The sequence below is a fragment of the Nipponia nippon genome, unplaced genomic scaffold, assembly GCF_047370975.1.
Source record: "Nipponia nippon isolate SJK-2023a ecotype South Korea unplaced genomic scaffold, ASM4737097v1 scaffold_26, whole genome shotgun sequence".
Classification (NCBI taxonomy): domain Eukaryota; kingdom Metazoa; phylum Chordata; class Aves; order Pelecaniformes; family Threskiornithidae; genus Nipponia; species Nipponia nippon.
Window position 1 is genome coordinate 5405957 of NW_028262343.1, and position 27362 is coordinate 5433318.

At 42.9% G+C, this 27362-nt stretch overlaps 1 long non-coding RNA gene across 1 annotated transcript; it reads left to right on the top strand.

Moving 5' to 3' along the window:
• Window positions 1–1064: 1064 nt before the first annotated feature.
• Window positions 1065–18453, top strand: LOC148055191 (uncharacterized). The gene is made up of 3 exons (XR_015705870.1): window positions 1065–1192; window positions 8356–8468; window positions 15904–18453. It is a non-coding gene; the product is annotated as an uncharacterized LOC148055191 (long non-coding RNA).
• The last annotated feature ends 8909 nt before the right edge of the window (window positions 18454–27362 follow it).

Here is a 27362-nt window from a genome sequence, read left to right on the forward strand (position 1 = left end):
CCCTCCTCAGCAGGACAGGGGGGGAGAAAATAAGATGGAAAAGAACTCGTGGGTCAATATAAAGGCAGTTTAATAAAGAAAAGCAAAGGCCTCATGTGGAAGCAAAGGAAAACAAAAAGAAATTATTCTCTGCTTCCCACCAGCAGGCAACGTCCAGCCACTTCCTGGGAAGTAGGGCTTCAGTATGAGTAGCGGTTGTTCTGGAAGACAAATGTCATAGTAACAAATTCCCCCTCTCCTCCTCCTTTCTTTTAGCTTTTATTGCTGAGCAGATGTCATATGGTATGGAGTATCCCTTTGGTCAGTTTGGGTCAGCTGTCCTGTCTATGTCCCTTCCCAAGATCTTGCCCACCCCCAGCCTACTGGCCTTCGGGGGTGAGGGGGGGGAAATGTTGGAGAGACAGCCTTGATGCTGTGGGAGCACTGCTCAGCAGTAGCCAAAACAGTGGTGTGTTATCAACACCTTTCTAGCTACCAATACAAAGCACAGCACTATGAGGGCTGCTATGGGGAAAATTAACTCCATCCCAGCCAGACCCCATATGCTGATGTTGAGCAGGGGGAAAAAAAAAAGGAATTACTTAGGTCTCCCTTCTTTGCTCCTGTCAGGAGAAAAAAAAGTCAAAAGCCAAACCTTAGTAGAATAACTATACCTGTTGTCCTGTGGATCTTCTATCAGGACTCCCCACAACCCATCCCAAGTCAAGAACTTCTCTTTCTCTCTTTCTGTCTCCAAAAAAAAAAAAAGCTTTAAGAAGCTTTTCTATGTATTAGATATAATGAAATTGATTGATTGTTCACAAATGGAAATTATTTGGTGTTTTAGACCAGATCTTGCTGCTGAAATGTTGGTAAGCTGATACACTAAACCTGAATCTGTTAATGTGATTGCTATTAATCATATTAATGATTAATCAATGATTAATATGATTCAGACCAGAACACCTATATTTAAACATTGTGTAGTAAAGATAAGGGCTGGCGACCGGAAGATCACGCGCTGTACGGAAAGAGTTAAGGGTCGACCCTCCCTTGTCTCCGCCCCTTATAACATGACACGCCTACTGCTGGGGGTATAAAGCCCGGGTCGGCTGGAGATCTGGGGGGATAACTTTGATGTGTAGTGTTTGCTACACAGTGGTGACCCTGACGTGATCAGGCAACAGCGATGGAGCTCGCGGAACTCATAAAGGTACTAAAGTCGGTAACGACAAGGGTGCTCAAGAGGGGGTTTGCGGCAAGGCGGCGCCGACCTGCTGCACGTGGTGTGCTGATGGGGCAGGAATCTCCTGGGAACGAAAAGCCAACAAGTTTAGTTTCGGAGGGGACACAGGCTGGCTGGGAAGGAGTGGCCTGTGGGACACAGACGGAACCGTTGTTACTGGGGGCTGAGCCAACGGAGGAAGGGGAGGTGCAGAGAGACTATGGTGCAGCGGGAACAAAGGACTCGGGAAAGGTGTTCCCGATACAAGTGGGGCGTTTAGAGCGGCCGCCCACGGAACCTTCGGCACCTCCTGCACCAGCGGATCTGCCACTTCCTCAATACCCCTGGGGCGAGTTGCAACAATGTGTGGAAAGGGAGCTGACTGATAGGTTGCTGGATTGGGTCCCGGGGGCTGATGTGGGATCCCAGCAGTAGGTGTGTCATGTTATAAGGGGCGGAGACAAGGGAGGGTCGACCCTTAACTCTTTCCGTACAGCGCGTGATCTTCCGGTCGCCAGCCCTTATCTTTACTACAACATTGTATTTATTAAAGAGTATTCAGGCTGGGTCTCATATTTCAGTGATGCAGAGATAACCAAACCATTTTTTTTCTCTTAAAACAGAGTATATTAGCTTTTCTAATTAATTTGCAATGTTGTTAGAAGATGGTGCTTATGACACATAAGAATACCTGATCCTAAATGGGTGCTACTACTGCTCTGTAGCATCAGTGCCTGCAGTGCAGGCAAAGCAGGAAGTACTGAAATTGGGAGGAATTTAAATTCTGGAATGATTTAACTTGTTTTAACTACTAAAGAATCACTTTTCTCATCTCTACAGCGCTAGTTTTATACTATATATATTTTTTTTTTCCGTGAGGAATGTTCTTCTAAAAATCTCTAACCAAAAAGAGAAGGAAGATACTTTTATTACATAAGGATGCTTATCTTGCACCAGTTTGCAGATCTTTTCATACCTAGAGACCAAAGCAAAGGTGAGAACACCAGGCTGGGGCACTGGCTACATCCTGTGGTCCTTACTCAAGCCAAACGCCAATCCACCATGTCACTATAGTGTTTTGTAGTATAACAACCTGTGGGACAAGATCAAATGTGGATGTCACAGACTGCACAAGTACCAAAATGCCAGCTCCTATCCTATAGACGTTCTACATTTATGCCATGGTGCAAAAGTTTTTAGTGAAAGGAGAGTGAAGGGGGGAAACTTAAGGGAATACAATATGAGCAGGGTCTGCACAGCAGACAGGAGCTTTCTCACCTGCTTAGTTGCTATCAGCTGGCACAGTTATGTAGTATCTGTTACAACTTCAGTCACTGTAGTTATAGGTTCAGTTATTTGTTTGCATTACTCACAATGTTCCAAACCCTCAGCTGGCCCAGCCAGAAGATTAATATTTTTGGCAAAAATTGCAGTATATATGTGCAACTTTTTTGAGCTTTTAACAAAGTTTGAATGAAGTAAGGCTGAAATTAAACTGTTCTGCACGCTCCTTTTAAAAAACATTAGGATGGCTATGATATGCATCAGACTTGCTTCTTCATTTTATTAATGCTTTGATACCAGTGTAGCTCCAGGACTCATACTGTAAGTGCTTTAGGCATGTGGACGGTCATTTGGTTGGTTGTACAGCACCCAACGTGCTGGGAGGTGTTCCAGGCAAGCATCAGTGTTGAGGGGGCGTGTATAACAGATGACTGGAAAGGAGCAGCGTCGGTTCCATCTTAATCAGATGGGATGTGAGATCTAGCCTGTCTTTGCCTTCACTGGACGGCTTGTGCAAATTCACACTACCCTAAGCATTTCTGCTCATGCTCTTCTTTCCCGGCATGCTTGTTTTTCCTCGATGCCCACCCACTGCAGGACCAGAGGTGGGTTACACTGCAGTGAGCACTTTTTCCTCTACACTACATTTAGCCTTTTCATACTTGTTGGGCAAAGCCCTTGACTAGTGCTTGGACTCTCCCCACTTCTTTCCACTAAAACTGAACGGATCCTTAAATACTAATGCTGTGCTTTGGGTTTTCCAAATTCTAAAAAGGACACTAAAATGATGTTAAACTTGTCTTGCTGCTGTTCCTAAACAAAAAGTGCTGTGTCCCATCTCTGTTTGTCTGACTTGAATAGCAAGAGCAGACCAGTTTCACTTGCAGGTTCTCACTGATGAACACAGCATTATTCTTCTTTCCAGAACAGCAGTATTTTTTAATCATTACAATTGTTAGATTCACCTCATCTTCCTTCTTTCACCCTTTCTAACATTAAAAGTAACAATAAACCTGAAATGTGTCAATGAAGCACACTGTTCCTACATTGTCTCATCAGAGAACTGTGACACTGTTTAGTCCATGATATCAAAAGTAAGGAAATACAGTAATTTATTTGGTGCTTTTAATAATCTTCTGTTTTTATTAAATGTTTTTCTCCATTCCTTTATACAAAGCAATTTTGAGATTTTTCATGTCTAAGTCACAGGTATTGTAACATCATTTTCTACACTTTTACATATTTACTAGGTCTTTTACTCATTTACTAGGCTATCGTTTTATTAATATGACAGATACTGATGAAATAGAAATGTGGAACTTGTGCATGGTATGGAACCAGAAGTGGTACACAAAACTGGCATAGAGATATTGTATATTTATTTAATGAATTTTTGTTTTGATTCTGACAACATCTTGTAGAAATCAGGGCTAATGCAGTTCTCATGAAATTTTCCACAAATTATCTTGAGGCAAGTATGGAGTAATTGGGTGCTGAAAAAATGTACTGCAGAAACTGCTCTAGACAAGTACAGTCTGTATTACTCAGGAAGTTGTAACATGTAAATAATTAAAGTGCATATTTGAAATACAGTGATGCATAAATTCCTATTCTAAGCATCATCAGCACAAGGACATTTATTGGCATGGGTGGAAACATTTTGGGGATAGGGAGATTGTTTCTTTTTCTCTTTTTTTTGTTAAAGTGAAATATAGCACTAAAAATGTGATAGGGAGCTGATCTCTGGCTTGGAGAATTCCAGAAAATCCTCAGCCTTGTCAATGGCCTGTCAATATTTTTGTCCTATTGAGTTTGGCTGGAAAACAACAACTTTGCCTAACTGCTTACCACTCTTGTGAAGAAAGTGATGTATTATTTAGCCCTAAACAAATTATACTATGCTAAGCAGATTGGCAGGTGAGGAGACCATTAAAAGATGAAAAGGGATCACAGAGTCTGTTTTGTTTTGAATGTCTGATTATTCTTTAGAAGGGTACAGAGTGGAAGACATTCACATTTTGTTTTTATCAAAAGTAATCCAATCCTCTTCTAACCTTCATTTTAGGAGGCTAAATAAGCCAACTTACGGAAATGTCTTTGATTTGCCACTTCCTCTCTAAGAGTGGTTGCTGTACGTCCCCAGGACACTCTGCGTCTGTCCCCCAAGCACCCCAGCCTGCTTGCTTTCCTGAGTTCCTTCTGCGGTTCAGATACATCTGAGATGATCTAGAAAGCTTCTCCCACTGAACCCGATAGCTTTCTGGGAGGCATCTGTGCTGCTTCAGGCTAAGCTGGATAAGCAGCAGCTAGAAAACAAAACCTGCTTCAGAAGTGTTAGGTGCATTGGTGGCAATGTAAAATAAAAATCAGAGAGGGATCATGATAATTTCTATTTAAATCATGATTGCATGCCTCTGCATGTCTCTGATTTTTGGGTTTACGTCAACTGAATGCTAAGTCTTTGAAAATTGTATTTATGTATGGTCACTGATAATTGTTCATATAAGCATTTGCCAGCAACTGCTAAAAGATCTTCACTTTGCTTTTTTCCTTACTTATCTCCACTCAGGTTTTGAGAGTTCTCAAGCCAGTCAGGTCCTACATCCAGATATCTTTATCAAAAATCATGCCTTACAGAAAAAATTCTGTTATTTTTTTCCCCTTCCTGAAATTTTGTCTTTCAGTTCAGCGGGGATGTGTATTGGGTTTACTTGGGAAGGTTTTGGTAGCAGGGGGGAGCTAAAGAGGTGGCTTCTGTGAGAAGATGCCAGAAGCTTCCTCCATGTCTGACAGAGCCAGTGCCAGCCAGCTCCAAGATGGACCCGCCACTGGCCAAGGCCAAGCCAATCAGCAATGGTGGTAGTGCCTCTGTGATAACATATTTAAGAAGGGGGAAAAAACTGCTGCACACTGGCAATAGCAGCTGCGAGAGAGGAGTGAGAATATGTGAAACAACTCTGCAGACATCAAGGTCAGTGAAGAAGGAGGGGGAGGAGGTGCTCCAGGTGCCAGAGCAGATATCCACCTGCAGCCTGTGATGAAGACCATGGTAAAGCAGGTTGTCCCCCTGCAGCCCATGGAGGTCCACAGTGGAGCAGATATCCACCTGCAGCCTGTGGAGGACCCCACGGTGGAGCAGGTGGATGTGCCCTGAAGGAGGCTGTGACCCTGTGGGGGACCCATGCTGGAGCAGTCTGTTCTTGAAGGACTGCACCCTGTAGAAAGGACCCATGCTGGAGCAGTTGGTGAAGAACTGCAGCCCATGGGAAGGACCCACGTTGGAGAAGTTTGTGAAGGACTGTCTCCCATGGGTGGGACCCCACACTGGAGCAGGGGAAGAGCATGAGGAGGAAGGAGCAGCAGAGACAATGCGTTATGAACGGACCATTCCCTGTCCCTCTGTGCCACTTGGGGGGAGGAGGCAGAGAATTGGGAATGAAGTTGAGCCCAGGAAGAAAGGAGGGGTGGGGGGAAGGTGTTTTAAGATTTAGTTTTTATTTTCTCATTCCCCTACTCTGATTTGATTGGCAATAAATTAATTTCCCCAAGTCGAGTCTGTTTTGCCCATGATGGTAATTCCTGAGTGATCTCTCCCTGTCTGTATCTTGACCCACGAGCCTTTCGTCATATTTTCTCTCCCCTGTCCAGCTGAGGAGGGCGAGTGATAGAGCAGCTTGGTGGGCACCTGGTGGCCAGCCAAGGTCAACCCACCACAGGATGTTACTAGCTGGTGGTAGTACATTACATTTCCTTTGTCATCACTGACTGCTCACAGGCTGTCACCTTCTACTAGAGTCCCAGGGTATCATATCTTGAAAGTTTATGTGTTTTTTTTGATGAAAGGGGCTTTATAAATATGTTTAATAGTATATTTTAATTCAGTGAGAAACAATGTATCAGATCATTTGTTTCATTAAGGTATGAGCCTCAGAACCAAATTAGTCAACGATGTAGGATAAGAATTTAAGCTTTGGCTTCTAAAGAACTTGACACATGAAGTCTAAATTAATAGGAACAAAAGAGATATTTATCTAATTTGCTTTATGCACAATTACTTTCTGTAAATGCTGGGGCTTTGTTTCATGCACTTTCTCTAGTAGTGAATACTGTCAAGGATGCGATGACAGAGAGTGAGGAACTCTTCGACTGCATATACTAGTGGTGCTGTTTTACATATATCAGGCATATCATTTACTGAATGTAGGTTTTTAGATGAAAATATAAATTTGGGTATTTAAGGCAATATAAGTAAAAAGCCATTCAAGGTAACTAAAAGACTCCTTTTTAATTAAGCTTTATTATCACAGGTTTATCAAAATAATTCTCAGCAAAGTTTCCTTCCAAGGAACAGAACACTGAATTAAAAGAAAAGTAATTCTGAATCATGTGCTAAGATACCCAGTAGTGGTTAAATTTAATCAGTAAGCATTGCATCTAATGAGTCCATTTGCGGAGCTACCCAATTAATGTATCCTTGTTATGGTGGAGTTAGTGTGAAATAAATGTATACTACCAAGAAGGAACTAGCTATTTAATCAACTCTGTTAAGACACTAGTTTTTTTAACCTGTTACTACCTAAAGCTGCTACATAATGACTAAAATATATCTGTCAGTAAAGACAGAAACTTGATATCAAAGACTGAGACATCTGTTTTACTACAGGTAATTTCTCTTAAACAATTACAAGGTAAATTTTCTTTGGTATTGGTTTATCCTTACTCAATTTTTTAAAACAAAACAAATAAAAAGGATGGAACAAAAGCTTGAATGAGTGACTCTGACAAACTAACACTGAAGAAATCTTATGAATTTAACATTGTTGAATGTGTTGAGTGGCAAAGCAGCTTGGAAACCACAGTGAGAGAAACAGAAAATTTAAAAATGCTGTAAGCTTTAAATAAAACATAAAAACATTTTTTGTGTATGTATGTGTGTGGGGAGAGGACCATTACACATAAGTTGATGTTTGATATGTGGCATATAATTACAGGAAGTTTGCAGAAGGTGCCATGATACCTGTCAATTATCAGCAGGCAGAAAATGCAGATAACATACATAATTCATCAGCATACTGCGCTTTGTTGTTAAGCTGACTGATTTAGTTCCATAACATAACTGCTTATTCAAAACAAGACATTTAAATTCAAATGAAATACTGTTACCTCTTCAAAATGTGTTCAGTTATTATACTGTTCAGATATATATATGCATTGCTAAATGTTAGCAAGGAAGACTACAACTACACAAATTTATATGTGCATACAAATCTGTTATATTATGAGGAAAAAAAGAGGTGTTATCAATATCAGTCAGTGCTTATATTCTTGCATGAGAGAATGTTAGCCAATTCTGAATTTTAATAGAAAACATTTAACAATTAAAATTATTTTAATGTCCTTAATATATTTGTTATTTATTCTGCTAGTCTCACACAAATTATTAAAATAATTGCAAATATACTTTTAAATTAATTTAAAAAAATAGTGTAGAGGTAAATTCAGCTTGATTTCTCCTGCTATAGCCTTTAATTGTGCCTGCTTGAAGTCAGATGGATATTAATAAAAAGCCATCTATCTAGATAAGGGCTAGCAGTAAGTGTGGATCAGATATTGTGTGGAGGGTTTTCATGTTTTTTTCTGAATAGGAGTGTCCTCATTTAAAATAAAAAAAAAATCTACCAAGATTAAAAAAGCCTAATAGAAATACAGAGGTTCTGGAAATTATTAGTATCTATTGCTTGCATATGAAGAGACAGAAAACAGTTCAATGTTTGGAGGGAGACAGATCTGAGATACAATAGAAATTTGTGTACAGTATAAAAAACATAAAGGGGAAAGAAATGAACTGCTTTTATTTACTATTTCAGTATATGAGAAGAAGACACATTGTGAAAATAAAAGGATAACATAGAAAACTCATCAAAGGAAATGCCTTCTACATAAAAGAAAGGTTTTTGCAGTTGGAGTTCACTCCCACAAGGTGAGTGGGAGCAAAGAGCTCTTTTGCGTAAGTAGGATTTCTACAAGATTTGAACTTTTATTGAGTGATGAGTGCATTCGCACCCATATATAAAGGAAGCTGTGAATGTTCTCATTGTGTACGAAGGTCCATGTTAAGAAAGCTGCCACTATCGGATGGATGCATTTCCCTCATGAGGAGGTTGTTTCCATTTGCCTGTGTTGGGTCTGATTCTGGATAGGTAGATGTACTATGTGCCTAGAGTACACTAGATCCTGTGTATTACTAAATAAGCATAAAAACCTTCCATGAGGAAAATATTTTTTATTCAGAAAATTATTTTCCTATAATATCAAATTCTCAATGAAACTTTGCTTCTTATAATAAGGTAGCTTTCATATCTTGCCCTGTCCTTAACTGTAGTGACATTTTGGGTCATACAGTATACATTATTGATGGCTGCAGCAGGACCTAAGGATGAGGAAAGCATTGAGTTGCTTGTTCTACTGCTATAGGCCTGGACAGAGATATTACAGCTGCTACGGTCTTGTGAAGCTGGGTTTGTTATCTCTTTTCCTCTTCACTTACATAGCAGTGTCCAGATTTGCTGCCTGATGTTCATATGCCATTCAGGCTGATAGGATGTACACATTTTTTTAAAATGGCACTGCTACTTAAAGGCAAGAAGGAACAATCAATTTTCAGACCCTTTGAGTTTGAATCCTTTCACCAAAACACTAGGGGCATGTCCTGGTTTCAGCTGGGATAGAGTTAATTTTCTTCCTAGTAGCTGGCATAGTGCTATGTTTTGGATTTAGTATGAGAATAATGTTGATAACACACTGATGCTTTAGTTGTTGCTGAGTAGTGTTCATAGTAGTCAAGGACTTTTCAGCTTCCCATGCTCTGCCAGATGCACAATAAGCTGAGAGGGGGCACAGCCAGGACAGCTGACCCAGACTGGCCAAAGGGCTATTTCATACCATATGATGTCATGCTCAGTATATAAGCTGGGGGAAGAAGGAGGAAGGGGAGGACATTGGGCGTGATGGCGTTTGTCTTCCCCAGTAACCATTATGCGTGATGGAGCCCTGCTTTCCTGGGGATGGCTGAACACCTGCCTGCCCATGGGAAGTAGTGAATGAATTCCTTGTTTAGCTTTGCTTGCGTGTGCAGCTTTTGCTTTACCTATTTAACTGTCCTATTTTATTTTACTTCAATTATTAAACTGTTCTTATCTCAACCCACGAGTTTTCTCCCTTTTACCTTTCCAATTCTCTCCTCCATCCCACCAAGGGGGGAGTGAGCGAGAGGCTGCGTGGTGCTTAGTTGCCAGCTGGGGTTAAACCATAACAAATTTCAAAAGGCTTGTGAAGAGCAAATGTGTTTCTTTTGCATGTACTAGGCTCTGTGGGGTAATGCAACTACAGCTGTTGTCCAAAGCGACTAACCCAGGATCCCCTTACCAAGTCCCATGACTGTAGTAGGACCTGACACATACCTCTCAGTACCTCAAAATACCTCTCACAATTTGGAATTGTAAACACCTAGTTTCTTTAGATTGGTGATTCATAACTCATTCTTGTTTACACATCTCTAAGAAAATTTGACAAAGGAAGAAAAAGCAAAAATACTTCCCCACCTCCCCTAATTAGAGGGTTTAGGGCTTAGCACTGGCTAGCGATTTCTTAAAGTATGTAGTAGGGTATTGAAAGGGTTAAAGCCAAGATAGACAAAGCCACTGCATCAAAATGCCTACTGAAAAGCCTAGGGGCAAGGAGGATATTTAAATATCTTAGTCACTTAACTAAACAAAAGAAAGGCCTTTGTGATTTAGGGAATGGTTGTAAGAGAAGGGGGCTCCGGGATAATCCCATCTCAGACAACTGGGCCTTGGGAGAACAAATGCATGGAAGATAGGAAGTCACAATAGGATGACAACAGCCGTGAAGGACACAGTTTACGTGATGCTGGGACTGAGTTTGCGCAGAAGTAGAGGTCAATCAGCGAGCACAGTGAAGAAGACTATGAGCCTTCATCTGAAGACCCCCAAAGACCACCTGAAGACCACCACGGGAGACGACTGCGCATGCGGATCGGACATTTGCATATGTTAATGAGTTCCAGGAAATCTCATGTTTATGTAAATGATTTCTCGGAAATCCTGTGAATATGTAGGATTTTATAGTATACAATCTCTGAAAGTCCACCAAATCGGTGGAGCACTTATGGTGGAGAATCCCCAGTGCTGCCCAGCGCTGCAATAAAGAATACCTGCTTAATGGTAACTTCGTTGCTATGGAGTTTCATTTCAGGGACTCTCTGAATACTCCGTTTCTCCCTTGGGGGGATTCAGACTGTGAGGAGAAGCATCCGTGAATTTTTGTATCAGTTTTGGCACCCCAGATGGGACCCTCTCTGTTCGGCTGCAGGACCCGTTGAGAACGGGACTCCCTAGGGTACCCCCGGAAAATTTCCAGAGGGACTCCTTGTCTCAATCGGATCGCTGCGGGAGCAGACAAGGACCGTCTTCGGAAAAAGGTATTCTTTCTTAAATTTGGTTTGGGACTAGTCATCTGTCGGAAACCCCTGTAAGCCGTGAGTGGTTCACGCTTGGTGGAGTATACCGGGCTGCTAGCGCCTTAAAGGTATACATTTGGGGGCACTTCGGTGCTCATTTGGAACACTTGCATTTGGGTATATTGGATCTTGGCTTTGGAACTCGGTTATTTGATTTTGGGATTGTGTTTGGCATGGTATAAGGACAAGTAGTTGCTCTGTGTTTGCTTTTAGGATTTTTGTTCATTGTATTGGTAGGTGAGCTTTTTTGTTGTCAAAAGTGTCTGTACTGTCCTGTGCGTGTGTGAATGAGACGTACTCTTAGTAAGAAGCGAGTGCGGAGTACTGATCCGTGGTTTCCTTGTCCCACAAGGGAAACGGCCGGAGACGGACGAAGCAAAAGAAAAAGGTTGTATAGATGTAAACCAGTAACTCTGTAACCCTCTAAGTGGTAAAGTGTGGACAGTGGAACTAACTGTTATGATACTGCGGGAATACAGGAGAGAACTAGGACCAATAAAATGGGAGGGTCACAACAAAGTAAAGAGATACCAAAGAAATCTCCATTAGGTTGCATTTTATATCACTGGAAGGACATAGGGGGTCCTCCTGGAGGAAATGTGAATAAGAAAACTCTAAGTATTGTAATCAGTGGTGGCCATTGTATAAATTAGATGATGAAGAAAAGTGGCCTTTGAATGGGACTCTGAAGTATAATGCCTTGCTGCAACTCCTGTTATTTTTAAGGAGGGAGGGAAAATGGGACGAAGCTATGTATGCGGATATGTTTTTCACCCTGAGTGGCAGAAAGATTGTGGTTTTAATGTTGCTCCCCAAGATCCCATGGTGTTGGCTTTGGAAAAGGAAAATCAGAAAGAGTTAGGGAAGTTGAAGCGATGTTGTTCAGCATGTAGTATTGGACAGAGGTGTTTGAAGGTGAAAGAGAAACCCAGAAAGGCGGAAGAAGAGTGCCTTTCCAGATGGATGATGTGGATAAGTGGAAGGATGCAGTTAAGAGGTACAGGGAGGACCCAAGTGGGATTGCAAAAAGGTTTGAGTGGATTACTAAGAATTTGGACCCGGATTGGAAAGATGTGGATCTTATGCTAGGTGCTATGACTGAAACTGAGAAGCAGCTTGTATTAAAGGCAGCCCGAGCTCATGTAGAAACATAGATTGAGGGACGAGTGTTACAGGGCACAGCCGAAGATCATGTGCCCTCCAGGGACCCAGGTAGGGACCCTAATGATCCAGCTCAGTACCGTTTGTTGCAACGATACCGAACCTGGATCAAATTGGGAATAGAACATGCGATCCCAAAGGCAGTTAACTGGTCTGCTCTGTATGCTGTCAAGCAGGGGCAGACTGAAACGCCCACGGAGTTTTTAGATCACTTATGGGCTGCTGTGAGAAGATTTGCTACTATGGAACCGGAGTCAGAAGCTGCCACGCAGCAGTTGGTATCTCTGTTTCTGGGACAATCCACTAATGACACCAGAAAGAAACTTCAGAAACTTAGGGAACCAGATATAAGGAATTTAGAAAAGTTGCTGGAGGAAGCGTGGAGAGTATATCGGAATGGGGAGGGGGAGGACAGAAGGAAACTGGGAAAGGAGATAGTGGCTGCGTTAGCCATGTTCTCTGTATTGAATCAAACCTTGTTACCTACAAGTAAACAAAATGTTAATGTTGTGGGAGCCACTGGGCAGGTTGAAAAAGCTTTTTTCTTGAAACCATTAAAATTTAGAATTGGGAAGAGTGTGGGGATTCACAAATTTCTCTACCTGCCTGAGGCTCCTAGACTATTACTGGGAAGGGACCTATTAGAACAACTAAATCCCGAAATAAAATTTAGAAATGGGGAAACTGAATTTAAAATGCCAGACAAAAATCATATTGAAATTTTAAGCTTGGTTCTTACCGAACCCCAAATTAAAGAAGAAGAAATTATACAAGAAATAAAAGACCAGGTATACCCAGGAGCGTGGGCCTCAGGAATACCTGGAAAGGCTAAAAATGCTGAATTGGTTGTTGTTAAACTCAAAGAAGGGGCACGAGCTGTTAAGATAAAACGATACCCCTTGAAATAGGAAGATAGGTGAGGGGTAAAAAGTAGTATAGAAGAGCTTATAAAATTTGGACTATTAATTGAATGCTCTTCAGAATATAACATTCCCATTCTGCCTGTCAAAAAGCCTGATGGCAAAACTTATCGATTGGCCCAAGATTTGCGGGCAGTAAATCAAATAGTTGAAGATTTGTATCCGGTAGTGGCAAACCCATATACTCTGCTGACTAGTTTAAAGGCAACCTATGAATGGTTTACTGTGTTAGATTTAAAGGATGCATTCTTTTGCCTTACCTTGGCTCCAGAAAACTGCAATTTATTTGCCTTTGAATGGGAAAACCCTGATACAGGACGAAAAACCCAACTGACCTGGACAGTGTTACCCCAAGGATTTAAAAACAGCCCTACCATTTTTGGAAATCAATTAGCTAAGGAATTGGAGACCTGGGGGAGGCCCCCAGGAAATGGGATTCTTTTGCAATATGTGGATGATATCTTAATAGCCACAGAAAGGATGAAGAGTGCAAGGAATGGACTGTGAGCTTGTTGAATGTTCTGGGATTAAGTGGTTATCGAGTCTCATTACAGAAAGCCCAAATCTTGAAGAAGGAAGTAATATACCTGGGATTCATGATTTCCAAGGGACAAAGACAGCTCGGGAATGACCGAAAAGAAGCTATCTGCAGAACTCCAGAACCGACCACGGTAAAAGAGCTTCAAACCTTTTGGGAAATGACAGGTTGGTGCTGATTATGGATCTATAATTATGGACTTTTGGTTAAACCTCTATATGAACTGTTGAAAATAGCCAGACACAATTAATATGGACTGATGAAGCTAAGAGGGCATTCAAAGAAGTGAAACTGGAGCTAATGAAGGCTCCAGCTTTGGGCCTACCGGATGTAACGAAACCTTTCTGGCTGTTCTCATATGAAAGGCAAGGAGTGGCTCTGGGAATTCTGGCCCAGAAGCTGGGTCCTTATAAATGAGTTGTAGCATACTTCTCTAAACAATTGGATGAAGTAAGCAAAGGATGGCCGGGATGCCTTCGGGCAGTGGCCGCTGTTGTTTTGATTATCCAAGAAGCTCGAAAATTTACTCTGGGACAAAAGATGATTGTGCACACTTCCCACACTGTAACCTCCGTTTTAGAACAAAAAGGGGGGCACTGGCTTTCACCATCAAGATTCTTGAAATATCAAGCAGTTTTGATGGAACAGGATGATATAGAAATCGTCACATCTACAATTATCAACCCTGCTTCCTTTTTAAGCGATAAACAGGAAATGGAGACTGTCGTGCATGATTGTATAGAAACTATTGAAACTGTATATGCAAGCAGACCAGACCTGAAGGAGGAGCTGCTGGAGGAAGCCGACCGAACCTGGTACACTGATGGGAGCAGTTTCTTAAAGAATGGAGTTCGAATGGCAGGATATGCTGTAACCACCACAGACCGACTGGTGGAAGCAAAGTCACCCCCTAAGGGCACATCTGCACAACGAGCTGAAATAATTGCCCTAGTGAGAGCGTTGGAGCTGGCCCAAGGGCTGTGAGTAAATATTTGGACGGATTCAAAATATGCCTTTGGTGTAGTCCATGCCCATGGAGCAATTTGGAAGGAACGAGGACTCTTAACTGCTCAAGGGAAAGGTATAAAACATGCTGATATAATTTTGTGACTTTCAGATGCTGTACAACTTCCGTCAGCAGTGGCGATTATGCACTGCAAAGGGCATCAGAAAGGTAACACTGACAGGGAAGTGGGAAAATAAATTGGCTGATTACAAGGCAAGGCGAGCTGCAGAACAAGGTGAGGTATTAAGTATAATCCCTGAAAAATCTTTGCCACTACCTGAAACAATTGAATACGATGAAAAGGATCAAAAGCTGATCACTAACTTAGGAGATGAAACTGGCCCATCAGGATGGGCACTGTTGAAAGATAACAGAATAATAGTTCCCTTTAGCATATTATGGAAACTTATAAAAACAGAGCACGACAAAATTCTTTGGGGACCTGAAGCCTTATACAACTCTCTTATTAAGCAAGTTGTAGCTAGAAATTTATATCAGACTCTAAAGACTGCAGTTAATAGATGTGAAGTATGCTTAAAGAACAACCCAAAAGTAGAAAACTCTGTGAAATTTGGAAATATCAGCAAAGGAAATGTTCCAGGTCAAAATTGGCAGATAGACTTCTCGGAACTCCCCAGAAAAGGGGGATATAGGTATTTGCTAGTATTAACTGACACTTTTTCTGCATGGCCTGAAGCCTTCCCTTGCAGAACAAATAAAGCCCAAGAGGTAACAAGAATTCTATTAAAGGAAGTTATTCCTCGATTTGGAGTACCAGAGGCGATGTCTTCTGACAGGGGACCACATTTCATATCACAAGTGGTCCAGCAAGTTAGTAAGTTCTTGGGAATCAATTGGAAATTACATATGGCTTATCGCCCACAAGCTAGCGGGCAAGTAGAAAAAATGAACCATTTAATAAAAACACAACTAAGTAGAATTTGTCAGGAAACCAATTTAAGATGGGATCAAGCCCTCCCTATTGCTTTGCTAAGCCTCAGAACCAAACCAAGGACTAAGGAAAAATTGAGCCCTTTTGAAATCCTATATGGGAGACCATTTCAAACCAGATATCAGGGGCAAGATCTTACCCAGGTGGGAGAGGTTAATCTGCAACAATATTTAATAGCATTAGGGAAACAATTACAAAAGGTAAATGAATTAGTGATGTCCAATAGAGCATGGGGTTTAGACTCCCCAATACATCTGTTTAAAGCTGGAGATTGGGTTTATGTTAAAAATATATTTCAGGTGATCCCCTCGAAGAAAAATGGAGCGGCCCTTTCCAAGTTCTGCTCACGACCTACACTGCGGTCAAGCTGGAGAAGCACGCTGCCTGGATGCACTGTTCCAGGATTAAAAAGGCTCCTGCTCCATGGACAGTAGAACAGCAGACTCCCCTCAAACTGAAACTGAAAAGATGATGATTGGACTTTACATTTTATCTATGATAATCATAGTAACCATGGGCCAAATTTGGCCGGACTCACAATGGAATCAAAATCTCCACTTTGTTATGACCCAGGAAATTGCTCAAACCTTACACAAGAATGATTGTTGGGTGTGTACTTATTTTCCCAAACATGGTGATAAGGGAGTGCCCTTAATAGGAATACCAATTCCTTTCAATACATCCTGGAATAATTTGTGGATAAATCCCAAATTCACCAAAAAGACTGAAACTAACCTTCAAATTTGGGATGTATGGAACCCTAATCTTTCAAATGTCAAGTATGTAATAACAAACAAGACTGGAATGGGTAATATTTCAGTAGGACATTACCCATATTGCAATTGGTCGATGCAACTACAAGGAAAGAAACAGCAGAATGATTATTGGAATGTTCCTAGAGGTAGCGGTTGGTATTGGCTATGTGGTGGTAAAGCCTGAAAAGCCTTGCCTCCAAATTGGTCAGGAACATGCACACTAGGAACAGTGGTCCCTAAACATGACAATAATCAATAGGTTACAGGAACAAAGTGGTTGGATAAAAACCTATGTTAAATGAATTAAAAGGACTCATAATGCCATAGCAGATCGCCCTTATACTTTTCACAGCTTTGTAAGATGGTTCCTCCCTTGGCTTGGAATAAGTGAGCTAGAGAAAACAATTGAAAACATATCTGCTGCAATGGAAAAGATAGTAAATAGAACCACAGACACCATACAGGCATTACAAATCGAAGTATCCAGTCTGTCTTGGGTAGTGTTACAAAACAGAATGGCCCTTGATTTATTGCTGGCCTCGCAAAAGGGGGAGTCTGTGCTGTAATCAATACCAGTTGTTGTATGTATGTTGATCAAAACGGGAGGATCTCTACAGATCTGGCAGAAATTTGAGAACAAACAAAAGTCCTACATCAGACTGCCCAAGACAACACATCCTGGGGTTTTGAAGAATTATGGCACGATCTTACCTCATGGCTACCTAATTGGACATGGCTAAGGAATCTGTTTGTAGTAGGGATAATGGTGATCTGTGTATGCATCCTAGCCTGTGTTATGATACAATGCTGCTCTCGTATTTCCAATCTCTCTAAACGTTGATTGAGGCTTGAGCTCTAAAGAGCTGTAACCCTCAGTAGGTAAGGGGGGAATGAAAGGGTTAAAAACCACAAGAGCAAGAAAGATGATGTAAATACCTTAGTCACTTAATTAGATCAGAAGACACCCTGGTGTGATTTAAGGGTGTTGTGAATGCCTTACAGTTTGATGTGATTTAGGGAGTAGCTAGAAGAATAGTTATAAGGGGGGCTCCAGGATAATCTTGTTACAGACAACTCGCCCTTGGGAGAACAGATGCAAAGAACCATGAAGATAGGAAGACACAGATGAATGGCAACACTAGCCTTGAAGGACAAAGTCTATGTGATCCTAGGACTGAGTTTGCGAGCACAGTGAAGAAGACTATGAGCCTTCGTCTGAAGACCCCCAAAGACCACTTGAAGACCACCACGAGAGATGACTGCGCATGCAAATTGGAGATTTACATATTCTAATAAGTTCCTGGAAATCTCATGTTTATGTAAATGCATTCCTGGAAATCCTATGAATATGTATGATTGTATTGTATAGTATATATTTTCTAAAAATTCATCAACTCGTTGGAGCACTTATGGTGGAGAGTCCCTAGTGCTGCAATAAAGAATACCTGTTTAATAATAACCTCATTGCTATTGAGTTTCATTTCAGGGACTCTCTGAAGACTCCGTTTTTCCCTTCGGGAGATTCAGACTGTGAGGAGAAGCATCAGTGAATTTTTGTATCATAACCTTTGTTTTTTTCCCATAACAGACCCTGTAGCAACGCACTACTTCTGACAATGTCCTGAGGTTCTAAAGTATCTGAGTAACTTGGCATTGTTTATGACCTTGTCTGTAGAATGGAGATGGAAATAAAGTTACAGGCAATTTTGGGGTGCCAGAAAACGTGTGAGGAAAAAACAGAGAAGGTTCTCATGGCCATGCCTAAAGAAAGTGGTATGGAGAGAAATGTGGTTCATCTCTGAACCTGCCAATGTGTTATCCTGCAGTTGCCGGATGTGTACACTACTCTGTGAACACAGATCTTTGTACTAGAAGTCACTTCACTGTTAAGCTAGATGCTGCTTTCTCTATAGTGCACACAGGGCTGCATAGCTACAAGTATTCTAAGTTTAAATTGAAACCTCACTGTTGCTTTGTATGCATGTATACGTATGTTAATATTTCATGGGAGGTAAAGTAGAATTGCATGTTCCTTTAACTAGTACCAAGAGCCTGAAAATAGTTTGAAATAGAAAATACCACAGTAAATGACTGCTTTTCTCATGCATTATGTAATTATTACACAGTAATAAAACTCAGTGGCTTCTGAATTGCACAATTGGATAGAAGGTGAAATGTTAAAAAAAGAAACTTTTTGTGAAAGCTCCTGTCTTCTTTCAAACTATTTCTAGCATTTCCATAAGTCTCTGTTTTGACAACCTCCTTGTCAAGGGAGGAAAAATGTACTTCAGTGAGTTGTAATAAGCATAAAGTTTCAATGATTGTCATTGTCCCCCCCCCCCCCCCCCCAATAATTACATTTAAATTACATTGTTTGGTTGCCACAATGCATACCCACTTTTCCCATTTATTTGATCATAAGTATTATTTATTTGAGAGATGTTATGATCAAAACTAGCTTCAGTCATGGAGATTAGTTTACACAGAATTCACATTCCTTTAACCAGAATGGGATGCCATTTAAAAAAATTTTTTGTTTGACACTGTTGGGAATGCACATTATAGTTTTGCTTCTATCTTCTTTCAGATGCTTCAGCTGAGAAATTTTAAAATGAGAACTCTGACATGCAGATTGTACATTCTTGCATAAAGAATAGGACTTAGCAAATGAGTATTTTACTTCCGAAGCCCCAAAAAGCTGCAGAATATGATATACAGTTCTGGGAAATGCTGTTAAAAAAGCACAGAGATAAACATTTCTTCTGAGCAAAATATTTTCCACCATTGTTGTCCAGGATCACAATCAGGACTGAAAATTTGGGACACATTCAAATGACTTCACTTGCATTAAATATCATTTTGCATAGTAAATTGCACATGATTTTGGAGAGGATTATTACTCAGTGCAGTAAAATTTGACAATATAAAGAGCTGAGCTACAAAGGTCTAAATAGAAGGGAGTGGTTAGAGAAGTAAAAAAAAAAAAGAAATGAGAGCTTGAAGAATCATGGAATCATAGAATGGTTTGGGTTGGAAGGGACCTTTAAAGGTCACCTAGTCCAACCCCCCCCTGCAATGAGCAGGGACAGCTTCAACTAGATCAGGTTGCTCAGAGCCCCATCCAGCCTGTCCTTGAATGTTTCCAAGGATGGGGCATCTACCACCTCTCTGGGCAACCTGTGCCAGTGTTTCACCACCCTCATCATGAAAAATTTCTTCCTTATATCTAGTCTGAATCTACCCTCTTTTAGTTTAAAACCATTACCCCTTGTCCTATCACAACAGGCCCTACTAAAAAGTCTGTCCCCATCTTTCTTGTAGGCCCCCTTTAAGTACTGAAAGGCTGCAATAAGGTCTCCCTGCAGCCTCCTCTTCTCCAGGCTGAACGACCCCAGCTCTTTCAGCCTTTCCTCATAGGAGAGGTGTTCCAGCCCTCTGATCATTTTTGTGGCCCTCCTCTGGACCCGCTCCAACAGGTCCATGTCTTTCCTGTGCTGAGGACCCCAGAGCTGGACGCAGTACTCCAGGTGGGGTCTCACCAGAGCAGAGTAGAGGGGCAGAATCACCTCCCTCGACCTGCTGGCCATGCTTCTTTTGATGCAGCCCAGGATATGGTTGGCTTTCTGGGCTGCGAGAGCACATTGCCTGCTCATGTCCAGCTTTTCATCCACCAGTACCCCAAGTCCTTCTCCTCAGGGCTGCTCTCAATCCCTTCATCCCCCAGCCTGTATTGATACCAGAGGTTGTCACTTGGTATAAAATAGAGTTTTTCCTCTTATGCACTTTAATTTTGTCCTCAGGTTTGAAACACAGGTGCTTGTCAGCCTCCACAGAAGAGTATCGAGGCACCAAGTTGTCCCATAGGGGAGAAAGCTGCTGCTGCTCTGCTACTCCTCTCCATGTGGGAGGGAGTGCATGGAGCATTGGCTCTGTCTCCTAATTTACTGTCAGCACAGCTGAATGGGGGTGGAAGAAGTAACATGTACCAGGAAAAGGGCTGGTATAGATTACATCATATGTAGAGTAAGGGGAAAGCAAGGACCAAACTGGGACTGAGTCACAGCTACAGTTCCTTGTTTGCTCTGTGGGCATCAAGGCTATGCATTGCCCTTTATTCAGGGCAGAGTGCAATGGTGTTAGGCTAGTTTGTGATTTTTGCTGCTTCTACACAGTTTCATCTGTGATCTTGAACATGTATTTAGTTCTGTACAAAAATCTTTGCAGTATTATAAAAATAATTCAGTAGCAAACCCTTACTGACTCCATGTGTTGCCAACATGCTTTACATCCCGGTGTCTGTGCCTTTTCTCTTCCTTTTGCCTCTCATTACAACATGTTCTTGCTAAATACGTGTGCTACACTGTGGTGCCCTAGAGACCATTTCAGCTCATGCCAGAGATTTTGTAGCTCAGAAGTAGCAATATAGTAATTCAGTAATAGTTAGAACTGCTTCTCTGTAGATTTGATTTAAACAAAAGTTGCTGAGAGTTAGAATTAGTATTTAACTGATTTAGCTTGGTAGTAAATGTGGTACTAGCACTGCATTTAAATTTCAAAAACCTGTGGTACCATTAGATGTCTGTTTCTGTATCTGATTATGTTTAAGGGATTGTTGCAGGTTGTAAGCAAAAGTAACTGTTCTAAAACAGCAGCTATGTTAGTTTAGTAATTTGTGTGGGTAATTTATCATCTGATTTATGTTCAAAGGTCAAAAAAGCTGTTCTACAAAGCCTAGACAATGAAAGATGCCATAAATTGTGATGTATCCAACAGAGATCATTCAGATCATTTTACATTATGCAGGGTGCATCCTTCTAAAAAAAAAAAATCACATCGAGTGCACAGAACAGTCCATATTTTAATATTACAACTGGTCAGAGATTTGCTCTAAAACAAAACCTGAATAAAGCAAATTATACATTGATTTGACTAACATTGATTGACCAAAAATATTTAGCAAGTATGTTCTTTACAAAATTAGCAGTCAGCTGGCTCAGTGTTTGATTTAAATAAGTATTTTAGCAAAGCCAGATATGTATTTCTAATTCAAACTGCTCTTCTGTTTTTGCCATGCACTGACACAGCCCTTCATTTACCACATTATTTCTTATTCCCAACCTGCTCATGCTCAGTTGCTGAGTTAACAAGACCTGCCCTGGGTCAGAACATTCAGTGCTTCTCAGTGATAAAGTGTTCTCTCTGCCTCCTACTCTTGAAATATGATGTAATATCCTATTATTTAATATTTCTATTTAACTTGTGGAACTGGAAAATGGAGTTTAGTTAACCAGTTTGGCGATATTATAAAAACAGGTGATTTGGCTTAACTTCTAGCACTTTGCTGGACTTTTAGTTAATTTGTCAGTGAAGAAAAAAAATCTGACAGACATGTTAAATTGTCTTATAACAATCAACGTTTTGAATACTGTGTCAAAACAGAGTTTTCCTTTCTATTTGTATTTTTTAATTTTTATTTTAAAAGAGGATTTCTGCTAACTTGTATATATGCATTTTTAACAAAAATTTACTCATGATTAAACATAAAATATTCAAACTAGGCACCAAAATGCAAGTATTCTATGAATATGCAGTATACGTACAGTTCAAACAAGCAACATTAATCTCTCCAAATATTTTTCAGTTCTGGCATCAAATAATAGTTAGCTAACCCTATTCAAATCAAAAGAAATAAGGAATATTTAAAAGTATGTAAGATAACTTCGGAAGTTGGAACAGTTTCTAAGACAACATTAAGCAGCTCTTTATTTTTAAATTAATCAAAATACAAATCCATCTGAAATGAAATGTGACATCTTTGCTCAAAATTAATAATATATAAACCCCTTGTTTTTATGGGTTTGGGTATAGTGTCTTTAGAAAATCATCTGGAAAGAACCAAACCAAAATAAGTATCAGTCTGTTAAAATAGCCTTTAAACAATCTCTCTTGGATGTTGTTACATTGGTGCTGTATGTCTAGCCATCTGCATCCTTTAGAGCTACTTGTTCACCAATTCTGGGTTGCCCTTTGCCTTTGGGAGACTGAAAAAACCTCCATGAGAGGCAAATGGTGTGTGGTGGGTTGACCCTGGCTGGATGCCAGGTGCCCACCAAAGCTGCTCTATCACTCTCCCTCCTCAACTGGACAGGGGAGAGAAAATATAGCAAAAGGCTCGTGGGTGAAGATAAGGACAGGGAGAGATCACTCACCAATTACCGTCAATGGGCAAAACAGACTCGACTTGGGGAAATTAGTTTAATTTATTACCAATCAAAATCAGAGTAGGTTAATGAGAAATAAAACCAAATCTTAAAACACCTTCCCCCCACCCCTCCCTTCTTCCCGGGCTCAACTTCACTCTGGAATTCTCTACCACCTCCCTGCCCCAAGCAGCACAGGGGGATGGGGGATGGGGAATGGGGGTTGCGGTCAGTTCATCACATGTTGTCTCTGCCGCTCCTTCCACCTCAGGGGGAGGACTCCTCACACTCTTTCCCTGCTCCAGCGTGGGGTCCCTCCCATGGGAGACAGTCCTCCATGAACTTCTCCAGCATGGGTCCCCACGGGGTCAGAAGTCCTGCCAGCAAACCTGATCAAGTGTGGGCATCTACCTGCTCCACTATGGGGTCCTCCATGAGCTGCAGGTGGATATCTGCTCCACCGTTAACCTCCATGGGCTGCAGGGGGACAGCCTGCCTCACCATGGTCTTCACCACGGGCTGCAGGGGAATCTCTGCTCTGGTGCCTAGAGCACCTCCTCCCCCTCCTTCTTCACTGACCTTGGTGTCTGCAGAGTTGTTTCTCTCACATATTCTCACTCCTCTCTCCCAGCTGCTATTGCTGTCGTGCAGGGTTTTTTTATTTCCTCTTTCTTAAATACGTTATCACAGAGGCGCTACCACCATCGCTGATTGGCTCAGCCTTGGCCAGCAGCAGGTCCATCTGGGAGCTGGCTGGCATTGGCTCTATCGGACATAGGGGAAACTTCTAGAATCTTCTCACAGAAGCCACCCCTGTAGCCCCCCCTGCTACCAAAACCTTGCCACGCAAACCCAGTACATGGCATTATAACCTATGGATCACTTGAGGAGCTAGAGGGAAACAGTAAGGAAGTAAGAGGAAGGGGAAGAGGAGTTCCTCACATTGTGGGGTTCAGGAGTGCTTCAGGATAGAAAGGACTAAGTACAGTCATTTGCCTGTGAAGGAGACTAGCAAGAAGTGTTCAGCAAAGACTAGTGTCCTGGTTTCAGCTGGGATAGAGTTAATTTTCTTCCTAGTAGCCGGTATGGGGCTGTGTTTTGGATTTAGGATGAGAATAATGTTGATAACACACTGATGGTTTAGTTGTTCCTAAGTAGTGCTTACACCAGTCAAGGACTTTTCAGCTTCGCATGCTCTGCCAGGTGCACAAGAAGCTGGGAGGGGGCACAGCCAGGACAGCTGACCCAGACTGGCCCAAGGGCTATTCCATGCCATATGATGTCATGCTCAGTATATAAGCTGGAGGAGTTGGCTGGGGGGCAGCGACTGCTGCTTGGGGATGGGCTGGGCATCTGTTGGCGGGTGGTGAGCAATTGCATTGTGCATCACTTGCTTTGTATATTATTATTGTATTATTATTGTTTTATTATCATTATTACTACTACTACTACTATTCTTTTTTATTTTACTTCAATTATTAAACTGTTCTTATCTCAATCCACGAGTTTTCTCACTTTTACCCTTCTGATTCTCTCCCCCATCCCACTGGGGTGGGGGGAGTAAGCGAGCGGCTGTGTGGTGCTTAGTTGCTGGCTGGGGTTAAACCACGACAGTCCTTTTTGGCACCCAACGTGGGGCACGAAGGGTTTGAGATAATAACAGATTAACCAGAGTGTATTAAGGAATTTGTATCTGTGAACAGTTGCTGGTCATAATATTGATTCATCTGTTCTCGGTATTAGTCTACCTGATCTGCACTGTGCTCTTGTTTTTGCTGTGCATGTTAAAGATTGGTGTTGGGTTTTGCAGTTTGCTGTGCTCTGCAGTGATTAGTGATTGTAGTAAAGATAAGGGCTGGCGACCGGAAGATCACGTGCTGTACGGAAAGAGTTAAGGGTCGACCCTCCCTTGTCTCCGCCCCTTATAACATGACACACCTACTGCTGGGGGTATAAAGCCCGTGTTGGCTGGAGATCTGGTGGGATAATCTTGATGTGTAGTGTTTGCTACACAGTGTTGACCCCGACGTGATCAGGCAACAGCGATGGAGCTCGCGGAACTCATAAAGGTACTAAAGTCGGTAACGACAAGGGTGCTCAAGAGGGGGTTTGCGGCAAGGCGGCGCCGACCTGCTGCACGTGGTGTGCTGATGGGGCAGGAATCTCCTGGGAACGAAAAGCCAACAAGTTTAGTTTCGGAGGGGACACAGGCTGGCTGGGAAGGAGTGGCCTGTGGGACACAGACGGAACCGTTGTTACTGGGGGCTGAGCCAACGGAGGAAGGGGAGGTGCAGGGAGACTATGGTGCAGCGGGAACAAAGGAGTCGGGAAAGGTGTTCCCGATACAAGTGGGGAGTTTAGAGCGGCCGCCCACGGAACCTTCGGCACCTCCTGCACCGGCGGATCTGCCACTTCCTCAATACCCCTGGGGCGAGTTGCAACAATGTGTGGAAAGGGAGCTGACTGATAGGTTGCTGGATTGGGTCCCGGGGGCTGATGTGGGATCCCAGCAGTATCGTGAACTATGTGAAGGAAGATGGTGGGAAGGAGAAAAAGAAGGCAAAACACCTGAGGATGCCCCGTTGTATCCCAGTGATCGACGAGTGCTGGACACACAGAGAGCGGAGCGCAGGACATCGGGGGGGTGGGTGGTAGGGCTCCCCCAGCACTGCCAGTGATACCTGAGCCACCAGAGGGAACCCCTATCCCTGGGGCAATAGGAAATCAAACTGGTATTCCCTCACAGTGGAGGGAGCCTGTACACGATTACCCCATGAGCTCTGATAGCAGTGAGGGCGAAGGGGGTGACGAGGGATCCTCGATTGTTGCTCATCTGCCCCCGCTTCTGAGACGGACTAACGAGGTTTCAAGGGAACTCGAGGCATTGATCAGCCGATTGAGAGGGGTGGTGGCAAATGCGGAAAGTCTTATGCCAGGGGGAATGCCGAAAGAGAGGGCAAACGGGATGGATTGGCGGATGATTGCAAAAAATTGTGTCTTGGAAGGAGTGCGATTCCAGGCCCCTCCGATTCAAGCATTTCCTATCCGAGCAGCCCCAGGTGGAGGATATGAGTGGCAACCGTTAGATGCGAAGTTGGTGAAAGAATTGGTCACAACAGTGAAAAGTCATGGATTAAATTCCCCAGGAACCCAAGTCCTACTAGACTGTGTTTTTGCAACGCCGCTTGCACCTTTTGATATCATTCAGTTGATGCGGGCCGTATTGACCCCCTCGATGATGGTATTGTTTAGGGAGGAGTGGAGGAATTGGTGCACCCAAGTTGTTATCGAGGCGCAACAGGCCAACCATCCCATGGCAGGAGTGACTTTAGAGCAGCTGATGGGTGAAGGGCAGTTCGCAACTCCTCAGGCACAGGCTCAGCGAATGCGGGGGCGCGATTTTGCTGCATCTTCGAAAGCTGCCCAGGAAGCGATACGCATCATCGTGGCTCTTGATAAAAGGGAGCCTCCATGGGTCCAAATACGGCAATCGTTAAGTGAGCCCTTCACAAAGTTTTTAGACCGGCTGCAAGCGGCGCTCCAGGTTGCTCGACTTCCTGAGCAGGCTAAGGAGGCGATATTGCTTGACTGTGCACGTACGCAAGCAAACCCACAAACTGCAGTGTTGCTAAGACAGTTACCCATAGGGACCACGCTTTCACAGATGATTCGTTACGTGCTGGAACAGGAACAGATGCAAAGTATGCAACCGGTAGTGGCCGCAGTCCATGCGGCCTGCCGCGGCACACGACTTATGTGCCGTAAGTGTGGGGGGCAAGGACACATGGCGTGACAATGCCCTTCAAAAAAAACCACCCCTGGAACAGGGGAAGGAGAGAGACCTACGATGCTGGCGCTGTGGGCGACTAGGCCACAGAGCTCGACAGTGCAAATCGGGGAGTCGGCAAAGGAGACCGGGCTGGGGAAATGAGAAGAGGGGATGGCTGAGGGCCGTGCCATCCCCACCTGCCCCAGTGATCAGCTCAACAGGCCCGACGACAGCAGCGCAATGTATGGCACAGGGAGTCTCTCCTTCCCCGGGACCAGCACAGTCGCCTGCGGTCCCAATGATGCAATATCCAACTCAGCTGCCTTGGGGAGATGGGAGCGCGCAATAGAGGAGGCTGGGGATAGAGCCTCGCCATATGTGGCACTCACCCTAAACATGACCACACGACCAGAAGTAGATATTATAGTTACCCCATGGCTCCCAGAGTTGGGGGGAACACCATGCCTCGTGTTAAGAGCCCTTTTAGATACAGGAGCGGATGTTACAGTAATCCCATCACATCTATGGCCAGATGATTGGCCACTCGAACCGAGAGGTTCGCTGCAAGGCGTGGGAGGCATGCAGACCTCGCATCAAAGCAGGAACCCAATGCAAATTATGTTGAAGGATCCGGAATCCAGACAAGCTAGGGTAGCATGGTGTAACCCCGTCATTGCTGAGTTACCCATTGTCATCTTGGGACGATGTTGCTTGCAGAAGATGAATATAGTGCTGCGTACAAATTTATCATAATGGCCACTGCCTGTGTCCGCCCATTAAAACTCACCTGGTTGACAGATAAACCAGTGTGGGTAGAGCAGTGGCCATTGACAGAGGAAAAGAGGGCGGCTGTTCGACAATTGGTACAACGAGAACTTGACGCAGGACACATCGAACCCTCTACAAGTCCCTGGAACACCCCCATTTTTGTGATAAAGAAAAAATCGGGAGCGTGGCGACTGCTACATGATCTACGTGCAGTTAATGCATGTATACAAGACACGGGTCTGCTACAAGCGGGCCTCCCTTCTCCG